The following is a 19,102-nucleotide window of genomic DNA, read 5'->3' on the forward strand; positions in this document are numbered from 1 at the left end:
TGGTGTGGATTTCCTTTTTCCTCTTACAATACGAGATGTTCAGTCAGCATGAAATATACTTTGGGGAATGTGTACGATCGCTGATTAAAATATTCAAATAGAATTAAAGGATTTAACAGGGTGCATGAAGGCACATGTATTACCCAACAGGGGTCGGTGTTCCCATAAGAGGTTTAGTCAAAGATACTTAAAAAGCAAATTAATAACCCCATTTATATATAACAAAAATATGTTTTTATACATGAACAAAAGTGGATAATATCAGTTGCAGAGGTTGCAATTGCATGTTGGTCCATTATGGCTGGCCATTGGGGCAATAGTGGTTGGTTCAGGGGCATAATGACAGTATATTATGATGTAATCACACTAGATACAGCTATCTGGCTATACAAATAAAATAAATAAAAAAAAAAATTGTATTTATTGGACACGTACAAATAACATAGGGATTTTACCCATAGCAACTTATGTTTTCAGGGGTATTAAACTTTATGAGATAATGCATTTTAAAATGACAGAGTTTTCTTAAAATACTACAGCGTTTTTTATGTTAGTTTTTTATTATTAGTGGTGTTTTTGGTGGTGTTTTTCGTTTAAAGAGGATCTGTCACTAGTTTAGTAATGCCCAATCTAGCTAATCTAATAGGCGCTGTCACACTGATAATTATCGCTAGCGTTGAGTCCCAAAACATTTATTATGTTAAAAGTTATACGTTTTTTTTCTAAATATGCAAATGAGGCTATACTAGACAAGAGGGTTTCAACAGGAAGTGATTCTCCCGAGGTGGAGCCTCCTCACAGCCTCTGACGCTGTCCTATCAGCATGAAGCTTCTTCACACAGTGTGAGAGACAGACTGGAGGGAAGAGAATCACTTCAAATAGCCATATCTCCGGTTGTGGACCACTTAGATTGGAATCTCATCTTTCATATGCCACCAGAACTGTTCTTTCATATGACACCAGGATCACAGTTTTAGCTGTGAAACAACCGGAGGTATCACCAGTTGAATACACAGTTGGGAATGGAAGCTGTATACTGTAAGATAATACTGTGTTGCTGGGCAGGGAAGCTGTATGCTGATTGGACAGCGTCATACAGAAAACATTTCACTGCCCAGAGTGAAAAGAAAGAGTTACCTCCTATTTGGCAAGTATAACAAAATTAGCATATTTAGAAAAATGCTCATAAAAAAAAAAAAAATGCACACTGTAGTTATCAGCATCATAGCGCCTATTAGATTAGCTAGGAGATAGGGCATTAATAAACTAGTGACAAATCCTCTTTAAACCTATTTTGTACGTTTTTTGGGCGTTTTGAAGTCCTATAGAGAAACTTTTGGGTAAAAACATAAAAAGCATCACTACATACACTGCATTTTTGTTTGTGGTATTCTTATTCTTGTATTTTACTGTACACTTAAATATATTATCTGGCTGCACAAAAAAACAAAAACGCACCACGAATCGCAAACAAAAACGCCTTTAAAATGCCACGAATAACCCTTAAAAACATAGCAAAACACTGTAAAATCAGGCTCTGCACACACAGAAATTTTCTGGCAATTAAACTGCACAAAAAAAAAATGCTTCTAGAAACACTAGCAGTTTTCAAATGTAACATGCGTTTTTTATGATGTTCTTATGGTTTGGTGTTTATTTTGTATATGGCTTTTTTCTTGCATTTTTAAAGTCCTACAGAGAATCCGATGGGAAAAATGGCTGAGAGAAATCCATACCCAGAGCATGCTGTGTTTTGGGAAAAAAAAAACGCCACCGACTACAAAATTGCCTCAAAAATGCCACAGACCAAAACTTGTGTGTAGTTGTGTGTAGTGCATTTTATATTTTACTATAGACTTTAATGTAACATCTGGCCGCACTTAAACTGCACAAAAATCACTGCAAAAGGCAGCATAAAAAATGCCACGAAAAATACAGCAAAACGCAAAACCACCCTTATAAATTTCTGACTTAAAAATTTACTGGATTTTTCGGATAAATCTTGCTAAAAAGTCCCTGTGTCTTATAGTCGGCAGTCAGGGGACCCGGCAGTGCCGGGCCCCCTGACCGCTCCTTACTTAACACCTTTCTGACCCGTGATGTGCCGGCACATCATGGAGCGGGGAGGGGATGATGTATGGAGCGGGGTCACGCGCTGAGCCCGCTCCATACACTGCAAGTGTCAGCTTCTGACACGCTGCACTAACGGCTAGGAACAGTGATGGCGCTGTTCCTGGCCGTTTAACTAGTTAAGTGTAGCGGCATTTATAGTGGTTTTTCCATGAAGGACATTTATGACATTTCCGCAGGATATGTCTTAAATGTCAGATGCGGGTCCCACCTCTGGTACCAGCTTCTATCTCTAGAATGGGCCCCCTAAGCCCCATTCTATCTTACCCGGCTACGCTGTCTTCCGGCCACTTCCTGCTTACATGGTCGAGTTATGGAAACAGTGTAACTCTGAATAGTAGTTATGGAAACAGCGTAGCATGCTACGCTTCTTCTGCAACTGCCATTCATTACTATGGGAGTTACGGAAACCGCGTAGCTCAGCGAGTTATGCTGTTTCCGTAACTCATCCATGTATTGCAGTGTATTGTACCAGCGATCTAATGAAATGTGTAAAAAGAAAAACAACATTTTTTTTTACACTCCTGAAAATTGATGTTTAAGTTTTTCCCCACGCACAACGTACAAATAAAAAAATAAAAAAATTGGTATCGCTGTATCCATACAACTCTGAAACGATTACAATGTAGTATTATTTGACTCACAGTGAACGGTGTAAAAAAAAAAAAAAGTAAATTTAAAACCCCACAATCGTTGTCTTTTGGTCACCATAGTGCTAAAAAGAATGAAATTTTAAAAAAAAAAGTGATAAAAAAATCGTATGTACCAAAAAAATGGTGCTAATAAAATCTACAGCTCGTCCTGCAAAAAATAAGCCCTAACACCACTTAAATGATGGAAAAATAGAAGTTATGGCTCTCAGAATGTGGTGAAACTGAACAAATAATTTTTTTAACCCATTAGTGACCGCCAATACGCCTTTTCACGGCGGCCACTAATGCGCTTTTTTCTGATGTATAAACCTTTTTACGGCGCTGCATCAGAATAAATAAACCATTAAATCTCCCTGCTCTCAGCTACCAGAGGTAGCTGAGGGCTGGGGGCATCCCTGCTCGAACGTTTGAGATCGATATTATCGATCTCACCCATTTAACCCCTCAGATTAGCCCCTCAGATTAGACGAGCGTCGCATCTGAGTAGTTTTGGAGAGAGGGAGGGAGCTCCCCCTCTCATCGCACCGACACCCGGCAATTAGATCACCGAGTGTCTGTCTCCGATGGCAGCCGGGGGCCTAATAAAGGCCCCCAGGTCTGCCTGTAGTGAATGCCTGCTAGGTCATGCCGGAGGCATGGCCCAGCAGATGCCTGTCCGTTTTAAACGGACAGGCAGTAATACACTGCAATACAAAAGTATTGCAGTGTATTATAAAAGATATCGGAGAATCGCATATTAAAGTCCCCTAGTGGGACTAGTAAAAAAAGTTTAATAAAGTTAATAAAAAAAAAATGTGAAAAAAAAAATGAAAAAACCACTTTTTCCCCTTACAAACTGCTTTACTATTAAAAAACCAAAATAAAGTAAAAAAAAGTTACACATATTTGGTATCGTCGCATCTGTAATGACCCCGACTATGAAGCTATCACATTATTTAACCCGCACGGAGAACGCAGTAAAAAATTAAATAAATAACTATGGAAAAATTGCTGTTTTCTGTGAATCCTGACTTTAAAAAAAATTGATAAAAAGTGATCAAAAAGTCGCATCTACCCCAAAATGTTACCAATAAAAACTACAAGTCTTTGGTATCGTTGCACTCGTAACAACCCGTTGAATAAAGTTATTTTGTTATTTATACCACACGGTAAACGGCGTAGATTTAGGATGCAAAACAGAGTGGCAAAATTTAATTTACTTTATTTATTGAGAAAATGAAAAAAATTTGAGCTAAAGTTACATCTTATTGAAGAAAAATGATTTTTTTTATTTTCACTGCCCAATCCTAATAAAATCTATGAAACATCTATGGGGTCAAAATGCTCACTACACCCCTAGGTGAATACCTTGAGGGGTGTAGTTTCCAAAATGGGGTCACTTGTGGGGGGTTTCCACTGTTTTAGTCCCACAGGGGCTTTGCAAATGCGACATAGCGCCCAGAAACCAATGCAGTAAAATCTGCACTCCAAAAGCCAAATGGCACTCCTTCCCTTCTGAGCCCTACTGTGTGCCCAAACAGCAGTTTATGACCACATATTGGGTATTGCCGTACTCAAGAGAAATTGCTTTACAAACATTGTGGTTCTTTTTTTCTTTTATTTATTGAAAAAATGAAAAATTTTGAGCTAAAGATACGTCTTATTGAAGAAAAAGGATTTTTTTTATTTTCACTGCCCAATTCTAATAAAATCTATAAAACCCCTGTGGGGTCAAAATGCTCACTACACCCATAGATGAGTTCCTCAAGTGGTGTGGTTTCCAAAATGGGGTCACTTGTTGGAGGTCTCCACTGTTTTGTCCCTTCGGAGGCTTTGCAAATGCGGCATGGGCTCCGCAAACCATTCCTGCTAAATTTGAGCTCCAAAAGCCAAATGGCGCTCTATCCCTTCTAAGACCTTTTGTGTGCCCAAACAGCCGTTTATGACCACATGTGGAGTGTTGTTTTAATCTGGCGAAATTGCTTTACAAATGTGGCGGTGCTTTTTCTCATTTAGCACTTGTGGAAATGAGAAAAAATTAGCTAAACCTACATTTGAAAGAGTGTAGATTTTAATTTTCACGGCCTACTTCCAATAATTTATGCAAAAAAACTGCTTGGTCAAAATGCTCACTATACCCCTAGATAATTTCTTTGAGGGGTAACTTTTTGGGGATTTCCACTGTTTTGGCACGGCAAGAGCCCTTCAAACCTGACATGGTGCCTAAAATATTTTCTAATAAAAAGGAGGCCCCAAAATCCACTAGGTGCTCCTTTGCTTCTGAGGCCAGAGCTTCAGTCCATTAGCACACTAGGGCCATATGTGGGATCTTTCCTAAAACTGCAGAACCTGGGCAATAAATATTGAGTTGCATTTTTTGGTAAAACCTTCCGTGTTACAATTTTTTTTCATTAAAAATGAATTTCTGCATAAAAAGGAAATTTGTAAATTTCACCTCTACTTTGCTTTAATTCCTGTGAAGCATCTAAAGGGTTAAGAAACTTTCTAATGCTGTTTTGAATACTTTGAGGGGGTGAAGTTTTCAAATTGGGTGACTTATTCAGGGTTTCTAATATATAAAGCCCTCAAAGCCACTTCACATCTGAACTAGCCTTTTGAAATTTTCTTGAAAATGTGAGAAATTGCAGCTAAAGTTCTAAGCCTTGTAACGTCCTAGAAAAATAAAACCATATTCAAAAAATGATGCCGATTTAAATTAGGCATATGGGGGATGTTAATTAGCAACAATTTTGTGTGATATAACTGCCTGTCTTACAAGCAGATACATTTACATTTTGAAAATGCTAATTTTTGCTATTTTTCACAACATTTGTGTTTTTCACAATTAAAATACTGAATGTATCAAGCAAATTTTTCCAGTAACATAAAGTTTAATGTGTCACGAGAAAACAAGCTCAGAATCGCTTGGATAGGTGAAAGCATTCTGAAGTTATTACCACAAAGTGAAACATGTCAAATTTGAAAAATGAGGCTCTGTCAGGAAGGTCAAAAGTGGCCAAATCGTGAAGGGGTTAAGGTTTAAAATAGGCTGGTCATTAAGGGGTTAAACCAATAGTTTTTTTTCTTTGTAAAAGTAGTAAAATATAAAGTTTTTTCCTATTTTCTGTTGTCTAAAACCTGGGTGCGTCTTATAGTCCGAAAAATACGGCAATATATGCATTTGAATGGACTTGTTTCTGCAGCCTGTGTATTGATTTTTACAAATCCCATTCAGATGAATGTGACAGTCGCAGAAATTTCAGCAAAAAATCTGCAGCGTGTGAATTTACCTTAAGGGTCAATTCACACATTGTGTAAAACGGCAGATTTTCCGCAACTAAATTAGTTGCTGAAAATCCGCAGCAAATATAGTAGCAGCAAAGTGGATGAGATAAAACACATCTCATCCACACGCTGTGTAAATACAGAGTGGAACAACCGCTCAGAAATTGACCTGCGTGCGGAATTTTATGGGAGGTAAAACCAGGAGTGGATGCAAAACACGTTAGAGGTTAAAATGCTCCTGTATTTGGATGCCAAAATTAGGCGTGGAAGCTACAGAAAGAAAATATATTGGAAAGATTTTTACCTCTTCTATGTTTTGGACTGACTACTAGTTATGGCTTAGAAATGACGACCAAAATACTGCAATGTGAAAAAGGCCTTAGGCCTCGTGCACAGGAACGTGTTTTTGGGGCCGCAATTCAACTGCAAATCTGGGGGTGAATTGCGGTCCCATTCATTTCAACGGGTCCATGCACACGACCGTGGATGACCCGTGGATGCGGGCGGCCCGTGGATGCGGGCGGCGCGTGGATGACATTCCACGGCCATCCGAACCGCAAGTCGCGGACCCTGCACACCACTATGGTAATGTGCATGAGCCCTTATTCTGGGTTCCCGCATTGCCAATTTGTTGCAGATTTTGACTCAAAAATCAGCCAAAGAAATCAGCAACAAATATGCGATATGTGAATCTAGCCTAATAAGTCTTTCAATTCACTGAATAAAAGCTTCCTGTTAAATAATCGCGCTCTAGAAAATACTTTACTGTACCTGTATTAGATCAGGATCCCACTGTTTTTTTAACCAAAGTCCAAAGTGCATTCAAAAAGAAGGAAAGGTAAAAGAAAGAAGATGCATCAGTCTTTTCTTTATGTGTCCTGTATTTGGCTAAAAAGACGCTCTTTGGCCCTGTTCACACGGAGTTTTTTGACACGTTTTTTGACGCGGAAAACGCGTCGGAAAACGCGCCAAAAACGACCCAAAATGACTCCCATTGATTTCAATGGGAGACGGAGGCGTTTTTTTACCGCGAGTAAAAAAAACGCCTCGCGGCAAAAAGAAGGGACATGACCCTTCTTGATGCGGTTTCCGCGTCCAAAACCGCATTGAAAGCAATGGGGACACGTCAAAAAACACCTCGAACTAGTGAGGTGTTTTCTGACGAGTATATTGCCGAGAGTTTTGGAGGAGTTTCTTGCAGTCTCCTGCTGCTAGTCCAGCCCAGAAAGGGGCTGTCATTTCCTGTCTGCTCGTGGAGGCTGAAAAACATCGTGGACAGAACTCAGGGATACAGAAAACCGAAGTCCTGCATCCAAATACAAGTAAGTGCACTTGCTCCTATGTTCCATACATGCTATACATGTATGGAGCTGTGCATTTTTTTTTTTAGAATTTTTTTTTTAATTTTTTTTTCTGATTTTTTTTTCTGATTTTTTTTTTAGATTTTTTTTTTCAATTTTTTTATTTTTAATTTTTTAATTTTGTTATGCAGTTGTTCATGGATGTCATCTCTTTTTTATTTTTTTTTAACATTTCAGGAACAGAAATGACGACAGCAGAGGTGTACCACCGAATGGACATTGATGTTGGGAAATTGATTCAAGAAGTAAGTATACTTTTTTTTTTTTAATGTGGGCCTGTTCACATCAGCGTGGTTTCCGCTGAGGGGTTCCGTCGGTGCTTTCAGTCAGGGGAACCCCTCAACGGAAAGGCAAGTGTGAAGTGGTGACAGATCCGTTGCTAATGGTTTCTGTTTGTCCCCGTTGTGCAAAGGGTTCTGTCGTTTCGACTGAACCAATACCGCAGTGTAAGGAATCCCATTAGCAACGGATCCATCAGCATTGAAGTCAATGATGATGCAAACAGAAAACAATGTTTTTTTTAATGTGGGCCTGTTCACATCAGCGTGGTTTCTGCTCAGGGGTTCCGTCGGTGCTTTCAGTCAGGGGAACCCCTCAACGGAAAGGCAAGTGTGAAGTAAGTTCCGTTTGCATCACCATTCATTTCAATGGTGACAGATCCGTTGACAGAAGGCTGTCAGGCTGGGTTCACACGACCATGTTACGTCTGTAATGTACGGAACGTATTTCAGCCGGAAGACCCGGACCGAAGACAGTGCAGGGAGCCGGGCTCCTAGCATCATAGTGATGTACGACGCTAGGAGTCCCTGCCTCGCTGCAGGACAACTGTCCCGTACTGTAATCATGATTACAGTACGGGACAGTAGTTCCACGCAGAGGCAGGGACTCCTAGTGTCGTACATCACTATGATGCTAGGAGCCCGGCTCCCTGCACTGTCTTCGGTCCGGGTCTTCCGGCCGAAATACGTTCCGTACATTATGGACGTAACATGGTTGTGTGAACCCAGCCTCATGCGTGTGAAAACCTCGGCAAAAACAGCCTGGAAAACCGCCTCAAAAACCACGTCAAAAACCACGTCAAAAACCACATCAAACATGAAAACCTCCAGGGTCAGTTTTTACAGGAGGAATTTTCCTCCTGCAAAAAACTCCGTGTGAACAGGGCCTTTAAATGATCATGAAAACTGCTCGTGAGATTTATGCAATGTGCAAGGATAATATTTACAAATGTATAGTAGAATAATATTCTTTGAAAGCAGATAGTAACCAATGTGCCAAATTAGAAGATAATAAAAGTTAAAAGTGGTTGTCCGGTCATGAAAACCCCTGTACATATTCTCCATAAGGGATATGAACGTCATTGAGGGTTATACCATCCTAGGGAATCATGCATTAGCCAGAGTTGAGAACCACAACAAACACCGTCTTCCCCTTTGAAGCACAACCATGTAATACCACATTTCTCCTGCAGAGGGGATCACCAGCATATCCTTATTTAGAGAACGGTTGTCCAGATCGGACAACCTTTTTAAACAGAGGTCACAGTGATCAATGCAGTGCTTTTGTGCCGCAGTGCAGTTGTTTCCAATGCTACTGTACTAGTGATGACATGTACGGTACACTAGTTTGGTTTTCCTGCTCCTTTAAATACACGTGACAAAGTTCTGGAAGGTTATGCTAATATAATCATGAGTTCACAATAGGTCTGATGCATAATGGTAGTGATGAAATCCAGATACTGAGTACACACTTGGGTGGTTTTTGATTTCTCGCATATTATGCATAGCCGCAGTGGAGCTCAGGAACTGCATACGGCTCACAGGCCATTTTTGTGTGTCTTCTGCATCCATGGCTCAGCACTATCCATACTTATGCCCTAATAGGAGTGATCAATCATAGATTATGTCTGACAGATGGATTTTACTAGTTATTATGCCAGACAGCAGAGATGGTTAAATACAAGCAGCTGCTGGAGGCTCCTCATATGTAAGCAGACTGCCCACATGTTTGTAGAGTAGACGGCTGTGCAGCACCATGGAGGCGATAAGTGTGTTGTAATATAGAGCCTCTGTGACTGGCACAATTCAGGATCATCACTAGTCCTACTGGGTCTTGGCACCTAGATGAGAACATAGGGGGAGATGTAGTAGTACTGGCTCACTATTCATTGCTCCACAAAGCAGCGAGCGCTAAATTCATCAACAGGGCTCATGTTGATCAATCTGTCATAGGGGAAAAATAAGGTCAGACTCTGTAGCCCGGCCTACTTTCCCAGCCCATTCATGTCTTTGTAAAAGGGTCGCAGAGGCTTCACAAATATTGCAGTACACCTGAACATCATATGTACTTACACCCGAAAGCTTGCATTATTACACTAATAAATCTGTCCCATAGTTTTTACCCTATGCCCAAGGTGTGACCAAGGTAACAAAGGGCAGGCTTAGGGTGGCATAACCTTAGGATATGCCATCACTTTATGATAGGTGGGGATCAGACCCCTGGGACCCCCACTGATTTTGAGACTGAATGGGCCACCGTGCTGAATAAGAGATGCATACCATTCTAAGTTTTCCCTGCACAGTGGGCGCTCTAGGAGTTTTAAGTTATTGAGCCTGCTGCAGTTCCCTGCACAGCGACCGGCCGGCGTGACGTTGTTGAGGGAAAACAGTGAGGGTAATGTAGTGCTGAATCAGCGCTACAGCCCCTTCATTCTCATGATCTGTGGGGATCCAAGAGGTCCACTGAAGTGACAACTGAGTAAAATATACCTTTTAATAGTAACTCGTTTTAAAAACAGGGGTAACACACCACTGTGAAGTAAGCCCCACCGTGAAAATTTAAAAACGTATTAAACAAGAAACACTGAGTCATTATGATAAATATATCTCAGTGTTTACAACAATGTTTCACTGGAACCAGCATTTATCCTGGGCACAACAGTAGTACAATCCCCAAAATGCACCAGTGTCCGTAAACAAACACCGGATCTCCTAGCGCTGGGTGTAACACAATGCTACTGTCCCCTATGCAGACATTCCATGTACAATGAAAGACCCTACGCGTTTCAGATACTCATCCTCAGGGGTCCGTATCTTGGTCACTCTGGCCTCATCACCAGCGATAATAGTATTCAACAGCAGGTATTCTGCTGTGCGTCACGGGAAGATGCTCGTATCGATGTCAACGGCATGCTTCATTGCAGGCGCTGGGTTACTATAAGCACCATAACTCCACCCCTCGTATTTGGCGGCGCTACATGAACTGACCAATCACAGCACCCTCTCGATTCGTGACACCTGCCCATGTGACCCCCCGCCGTCAGCTGACAGCCAGGGGTCATCATCGACCGCATCAAGCCGAACGCGCAGGCGCAGTGGAAGTCAAGGACGTATCGCCCGGACTGCCAAGTAAGAGGAAGGTAAGAGCAAAACGATAATTTGTTTGTAAGTATATCTTGCGGGACAGTTACCCACCGCAAGTGGACTACCTCAAAAAACAACTCTCTAGTTTATAAACACATATTAGGTGGACAAGATTAAGGAGTACCTCCCATTTAGAATTTCTGACAAAAGATCTCTTTATATGTTGGCTGGCCAATATGGCCATATCAAACATAGTACAATATGCAGGATAAAAACACCCACCCAAAAGGCAACCCATGGTGAATATTGGCCGCCTAAAGAGGAATGGTATTACATATTAGATAAAACACGTATAATTAGTCTGCTCGTTTAAACCCGCTGGTTGTATGCATGCCAGTCTATGGATCCATTGGGCTTCTTTGCGTAGAATTAAATTGTCCCAGTCACCTCCTCTTTTTGGGGGTCTAATGAGTTCAATTGCTTGAAACTTTAAACATGCTGCATGGCCTTGGTGTTTAGCATGCACATGCTTAGATATTGGGGTGTCCCTAGCATGGATAATGTCTCCAACATGCTCCCTTATCCGGCGCCGAAATTGTCGTGACGTTTTACCCACATAATTTAGGGGGCATGGGCATGTAATAAGGTAAACTACCCCCGCTGTTTTGCAATTGACAAAATCCTGAATGTTGTACTTTTCCTGTGTTGCAACACTGGTAAAGCTATTCCCTTTGAGAATGAAGTCACAAGCTTTACAGCTACCACATCTAAAAGTGCCTGGTATTTGTCTATCCAGCCACGTACCCCTAGGTAAAATGGGGTCAAAACAGCTGTGCATGACTCTGTCCCTAATGTTTTTCCCTCTCCGATACGTGACAGAGGGCCACTGTGTGATCTGATCAACCAAATCTGTATCAGAACTGAGAATACGCCAGTACCTTTTCAGGATTTGCATAATATCATTTTGTTTAGAATCATAGGTGCCTATGAGTCTCGTAACTTGTTCTTCTTTACGTTTTTTAGGAACCAGAAGACATTGCCTGTCTGCGTCCCTTGCTCCCTCATAGGCCTTTCTGATTACACCCTTGGGGAAACCTCTATCCTTCAATCTTGTCTTGAGTTCCTGAGCCTGACTCTCAAAATCACCCATGGAGCTACAATTCCTGCGTACTCTCATAAATTGACCTTTTGGAATGCCACGTTTGAGGGGATAAGGATGACAACTGTTCCATTGCAAGAAACTATTGGTTGCTGTTTCTTTCCGGTGTACCTTGGTACGAATTGTGCCTTCTCCTGTTTTTATAATTTTCAAATCCAGAAAAGACAATTCTTTTTCACTGATCTCACATGTGAACCTTAGCCCTATATCATTTGTATTGAGGGCTGCTACAAAACTATGGAACTCCTCTGCTGTAGAGTTCCAAAGAAGCAGCACGTCATCAATATATCTAATCCATAGTCCAACGGACGAAGTCCATTTAGCAAAATTGTCCCCAAAGACAATTGTCTCCTCCCACCAGCCAAGAAATAAATTTGCATAGGTGGGAGCAGCAGGACTCCCCATTGCAGTGCCACATTGCTGATGAAAGATCTTGTCTTCAAAGATAAATATATTTTTTTCAAGAACAAATTGTAATAACTGCAAAACAAATTGGTTATGGGCTGCAAACTGAGTGCCCCTTGATCCAAGGAAGTACTCGATTGCCTTACAACCCAATTTGTGAGGTATGGATGAATACAACGCCTCAACATCCAGGCTAGCCAACAGTGTGTCTTTCTCCAAAGTGATACCGTCAATCTGTTTCAGAACATCCATAGTGTCACGTACATATGATGTGAGACTCAAGACAAAAGGGCGCAACACCTGATCAACATATGTACTCACATTTTGAGTTAGATTATTGATGCCTGAAACAATAGGTCTGCCACGTAAGGGGGGATACCCTTTGTGGATTTTGGGCAGGCTATAAAAACACGCCATGATGGGAAATTTTGGGAACAGGAACCCAAACTCGCTTGCACTGATCAAAGATCTGCTCTTTGCATCACTCAGAATGCCCAGCAACTCTTTCTTGAACAGTGCTGTGGGGTTGTCCTTTAAAATGGTGTAACAGTCAGGATTGAGTAAAATATCCTCACACATTTTTTTATAGTCATCTCTGCTCATGACCACGATGTTCCCACCTTTATCAGATGCCTTTAGAACAATATTTTGTTTTTTCTCTAAAGTGGTCAGAGCTACTCGTTCAGACCAGGACAGGTTGTTGTCTATGCCCCTATTGTCCTGACTAAGATTTTTGATCTCATCTCCCACCATCTCCACAAATAAATCCACATTGGTAAAATCTCCTATTGGTGGCAGCTTCCTACTCTTCAATTTAAGATTGGTGAAAGGACCTAGACCTGGGGTTCTACCAGATTCCTCTAGTAACCCCTCTAAGGCCACCAGGCCTTCCATATCAGATTCTTCTAAACCCAATTCAATGCATTTTTTTCTATTATGGTGTTTGAAGAATTTGATCCATTTGAGTTTGCGAGCAAACAAATTAAGATCCTTTATCCAAGAAAATGAGTCAAACTTTACTGTGGGGACAAAGGAAAGTCCCTTTTCTAATAACGTACTCTCTGATGCACTCAAAATGTATTCAGATAGGTTTATGATTCGTAGCCTATCCATATTATTTCCCTTCACTAATCCTTTTGTCCCCTCAGCATGTAGCGGGAAATGGGGGGATTGTTGGCTAAAAAATTATTATTGCCACTATTAGAAGAGGCTCTAGCACGGCCTCTATTTCTACCTCTAGCTCCTCCCCTGTATTTTTGTTTCCCACCACTACCACCAAAGAAAGGGCCCGCTCTTTCAGAGTCTGTTGTTTCACTCTCTGATGTGGAAGGGTCAGTTTCCCTCGGCCCCCTATTAGTCTGTTGATATTGCTGTTGTTGGGTATTAACAAAGTCGTAAGCTTTTTTCTCCCTAAATTCCTGTAGGTCTCTCTGGAACTGGAAGTGTTTACGTTCCTTTAAATGATTAGTGAACCTTTCTAGAGTTTGTTGTAGGATTTTGTCTTTTTTATCAAAACCAGGGGTACCTACCAAAGACTTAGCTGCCTCAATCTCTTTTTTGAGCTCCGCACTAATAAAGTCAAACTGGACTTTCTCTTCCTCCACTAGAATCTGAATCAGCCTGGGTGAACTCCCTGTGATCTCCTGTTCCCACCTTTCTTTTATATTAGTGGTTTTTAATCTTGATGCTGGAACAATGGGGACCCTAAGGCCTCGGGGAACTATATTGTTTTTTAGATAGTTTTCCAGACTCTGGATCTCCCACCAGCTTCTAGTATAATCCTTATGTAATCTATTAAGGTTTTTAAAGGTAGATTTGAGAGACGCACCCTGTGCTGTATACATCAGTTCACATTCAGAAAAGACACTTTTTGCCTCACTCATCCACCCTTCCGTGTTTAAATCAGAGAGTGCAAAGGCTGCCATACCCAGATATAATGAAAGTAATAACTGTATGGATTAAATATAAATTCACTGAATAAATTGATATAAATATAATTGTGCTCCCACAATATAAGAAAATTAGAAGGTTCACTGAAGTGACAACTGAGTAAAAAATACCTTTTAATAGTAACTCGTTTTAAAAACAGGGGTAACACACCACTGTGAAGTAAGCCCCACCGTGAAAATGTAAAAACGTATTAAACAAGAAACACTGAGTCATTATGATAAATATATCTCAGTGTTTACAACAATGTTTCACTGGAACCAGCATTTATCCTGGGCACAACAGTAGTACAATCCCCAAAATGCACCAGTGTCCGTAAACAAACACCGGATCTCCTAGCGCTGGGTGTAACACAATGCTACTGTCCCCTATGCAGACATTCCATGTACAATGAAAGACCCTACGCGTTTCAGATACTCATCCTCAGGGGTCCGTATCTTGGTCACTCTGGCCTCATCACCAGCGATAATAGTATTCAACAGCAGGTATTCTGCTGTGCGTCACGGGAAGATGCTCGTATCGATGTCAACGGCATGCTTCATTGCAGGCGCTGGGTTACTATAAGCACCATAACTCCACCCCTCGTATTTGGCGGCGCTACATGAACTGACCAATCACAGCACCCTCTCGATTCGTGACACCTGCCCATGTGACCCCCCGCCGTCAGCTGACAGCCAGGGGTCATCATCGACCGCATCAAGCCGAACGCGCAGGCGCAGTGGAAGTCAAGGACGTATCGCCCGGACTGCCAAGTAAGAGGAAGGTAAGAGCAAAACGATAATTTGTTTGTAAGTATATCTTGCGGGACAGTTACCCACCGCAAGTGGACTACCTCAAAAAACAAATCTCTAGTTTATAAACACATATTAGGTGGACAAGATTAAGGAGTACCTCCCATTTAGAATTTCTGACAAAAGATCTCGAGGGGTTACTAGAGGAATCTGGAGGAATCTGGTAGAACCCCAGGTCTAGGTCCTTTCACCAATCTTAAATTGAAGAGTAGGAAGCTGCCACCAATAGGAGATTTTACCAATGTGGATTTATTTGTGGAGATGGTGGGAGATGAGATCAAAAATCTTAGTCAGGACAATAGGGGCATAGACAACAACCTGTCCTGGTCTGAACGAGTAGCTCTGACCACTTTAGAGAAAAAACAAAATCTTGTTCTAAAGGCATCTGATAAAGGTGGGAACATCGTGGTCATGAGCAGAGATGACTATAAAAAAATGTGTGAGGATATTTTACTCAATCCTGACTGTTACACCATTTTAAAGGACAACCCCACAGCACTGTTCAAGAAAGAGTTGCTGGGCATTCTGAGTGATGCAAAGAGCAGATCTTTGATCAGTGCAAGCGAGTTTGGGTTCCTGTTCCCAAAATTTCCCATCATGGCGTGTTTTTATAGCCTGCCCAAAATCCACAAAGGGTATCCCCCCTTACGTGGCAGACCTATTGTTTCAGGCATCAATAATCTAACTCAAAATGTGAGTACATATGTTGATCAGGTGTTGCGCCCTTTTGTCTCGAGTCTCACATCATATGTACGTGACACTATGGATGTTCTGAAACAGATTGACGGTATCACTTTGGAGAAAGACACACTGTTGGCTAGCCTGGATGTTGAGGCGTTGTATTCATCCATACCTCACAAATTGGGTTGTAAGGCAATCGAGTACTTCCTTGGATCAAGGGGCACTCAGTTTGCAGCCCATAACCAATTTGTTTTGCAGTTATTACAATTTGTTCTTGAAAAAAATATATTTATCTTTGAAGACAAGATCTTTCATCAGCAATGTGGCACTGCAATGGGGAGTCCTGCTGCTCCCACCTATGCAAATTTATTTCTTGGCTGGTGGGAGGAGACAATTGTCTTTGGGGACAATTTTGCTAAATGGACTTCGTCCGTTGGACTATGGATTAGATATATTGATGACGTGCTGCTTCTTTGGAACTCTACAGCAGAGGAGTTCCATAGTTTTGTAGCAGCCCTCAATACAAATGATATAGGGCTAAGGTTCACATGTGAGATCAGTGAAAAAGAATTGTCTTTTCTGGATTTGAAAATTATAAAAACAGGAGAAGGCACAATTCGTACCAAGGTACACCGGAAAGAAACAGCAACCAATAGTTTCTTGCAATGGAACAGTTGTCATCCTTATCCCCTCAAACGTGGCATTCCAAAAGGTCAATTTATGAGAGTACGCAGGAATTGTAGCTCCATGGGTGATTTTGAGTGTCAGGCTCAGGAACTCAAGACAAGATTGAAGGATAGAGGTTTCCCCAAGGGTGTAATCAGAAAGGCCTATGAGGGAGCAAGGGACGCAGTCAGGCAATGTCTTCTGGTTCCTAAAAAACGTAAAGAAGAACAAGTTACGAGACTCATAGGCACCTATGATTCTAAACAAAATGATATTATGCAAATCCTGAAAAGGTACTGGCGTATTCTCAGTTCTGATACAGATTTGGTTGATCAGATCACACAGTGGCCCTCTGTCACGTATCGGAGAGGGAAAAACATTAGGGACAGAGTCATGCACAGCTGTTTTGACCCCATTTTACCTAGGGGTACGTGGCTGGATAGACAAATACCAGGCACTTTTAGATGTGGTAGCTGTAAAGCTTGTGACTTCATTCTCAAAGGGAATAGCTTTACCAGTGTTGCAACACAGGAAAAGTACAACATTCGGGATTTTGTCAATTGCAAAACAGCGGGGGTAGTTTACCTTATTACATGCCCATGCCCCCTAAATTATGTGGGTAAAACGTCACGACAATTTCGGCGCCGGATAAGGGAGCATGTTGGAGACATTATCCATGCTAGGGACACCCCAATATCTAAGCATGTGCATGCTAAACACCAAGGCCATGCAGCATGTTTAAAGTTTCAAGCAATTGAACTCATTAGACCCCCAAAAAGAGGAGGTGACTGGGACAATTTAATTCTACGCAAAGAAGCCCAATGGATCCATAGACTGGCATGCATACAACCAGCGGGTTTAAACGAGCAGACTAATTATACGTGTTTTATCTAATATGTAATACCATTCCTCTTTAGGCGGCCAATATTCACCATGGGTTGCCTTTTGGGTGGGTGTTTTTATCCTGCATATTGTACTATGTTTGATATGGCCATATTGGCCAGCCAACATATAAAGAGATCTTTTGTCAGAAATTCTAAATGGGAGGTACTCCTTAATCTTGTCCACCTAATATGTGTTTATAAACTAGAGAGTTGTTTTTTGAGGTAGTCCACTTGCGGTGGGTAACTGTCCCGCAAGATATACTTACAAACAAATTATCGTTTTGCTCTTACCTTCCTCTTACTTGGCAGTCCGGGCGATACGTCCTTGACTTCCACTGCGCCTGCGCGTTCGGCTTGATGCGGTCGATGATGACCCCTGGCTGTCAGCTGACGGCGGGGGGTCACATGGGCAGGTGTCATGAATCGAGAGGGTGCTGTGATTGGTCAGTTCATGTAGCGCCGCCAAATACGAGGGGTGGAGTTATGGTGCTTATAGTAACCCAGCGCCTGCAATGAAGCATGCCGTTGACATCGATACGAGCATCTTCCCGTGACGCACAGCAGAATACCAAGATACGGACCCCTGAGGATGAGTATCTGAAACGCGTAAGGTCTTTCATTGTACATGGAATGTCTGCATAGGGGACAGTAGCATTGTGTTACACCCAGCGCTAGGAGATCCGGTGTTTGTTTACGGACACTGGTGCATTTTGGGGATTGTACTACTGTTGTGCCCAGGATAAATGCTGGTTCCAGTGAAACATTGTTGTAAACACTGAGATATATTTATCATAATGACTCAGTGTTTCTTGTTTAATACGTTTTTAAATTTTCACGGTGGGGCTTACTTCACAGTGGTGTGTTACCCCTGTTTTTAAAACGAGTTACTATTAAAAGGTATTTTTTACTCAGTTGTCACTTCAGTGAACCTTCTAATTTTCTTATATTGTGGGAGCACAATTATATTTATATCAATTTATTCCGTGAATTTTTATTGGGATCCAAGAGGTCAGAACCCCACAGATCATAAAGTAATGGCATATCCTATGCCATCACATTGTAAGATGGGAATATTACTTTAAATCTGAAATATGCCGCTCGACATTCTTTCATGATTGGGGCTCCAGAATTGTAGCTAGTCCATGTTGTGACAAAAGTTTGTAGTACCACTGATAGGATCTTGAGATCATGTAATTCATTCTTAAAGAATAAAATATTTATTTTCATGATCAGTCATCGACAACACAGAGCATAATGTTATACAATATATTTATTACACTGTTCATAAGTTATTGCACATTACATTGAAAATCTGGTTAGTAGAATAGACAGCAGCTGTAAAATTTTCATTTTTACAACACAATGTGAATCCTGAAATGCATTTGTCTCCTAGACACATTGAAGGCAGCCATGTTTTGACCTAGAGTATCCCTCCCTTGATTGATCTTTTACCATTCTGAAGAATTAAAGAGGCTCTGTCACCACATTATAAGTGACCTATATTGTACATGATGTGATCGGCGCGGTGATGTAGATTACAGCAGTGTTTTTTATTTAGAAAAACGATCATTTTTGACGGAGTTATGACCTATATTAGCTTTATGCTAATGAGTTTCACAATGGACAACTGGTCGTGTTTTACTAGATGACCAAGTGGGCGTTGTACAGAGGAGTGTATGACGCTGACCAATCAGTGTTATACACCTCTCTCCATTCATTTACACTGCAGATAGCGATATTGCTATTTGCAGTCACATAAACACACTATAATGCTACTCCTGTGTCAGGACAATGAATA

The sequence above is a fragment of the Rhinoderma darwinii genome, chromosome 3 (genome assembly GCF_050947455.1).
Source record: "Rhinoderma darwinii isolate aRhiDar2 chromosome 3, aRhiDar2.hap1, whole genome shotgun sequence".
In the NCBI taxonomy this organism is placed as follows: domain Eukaryota; kingdom Metazoa; phylum Chordata; class Amphibia; order Anura; family Rhinodermatidae; genus Rhinoderma; species Rhinoderma darwinii.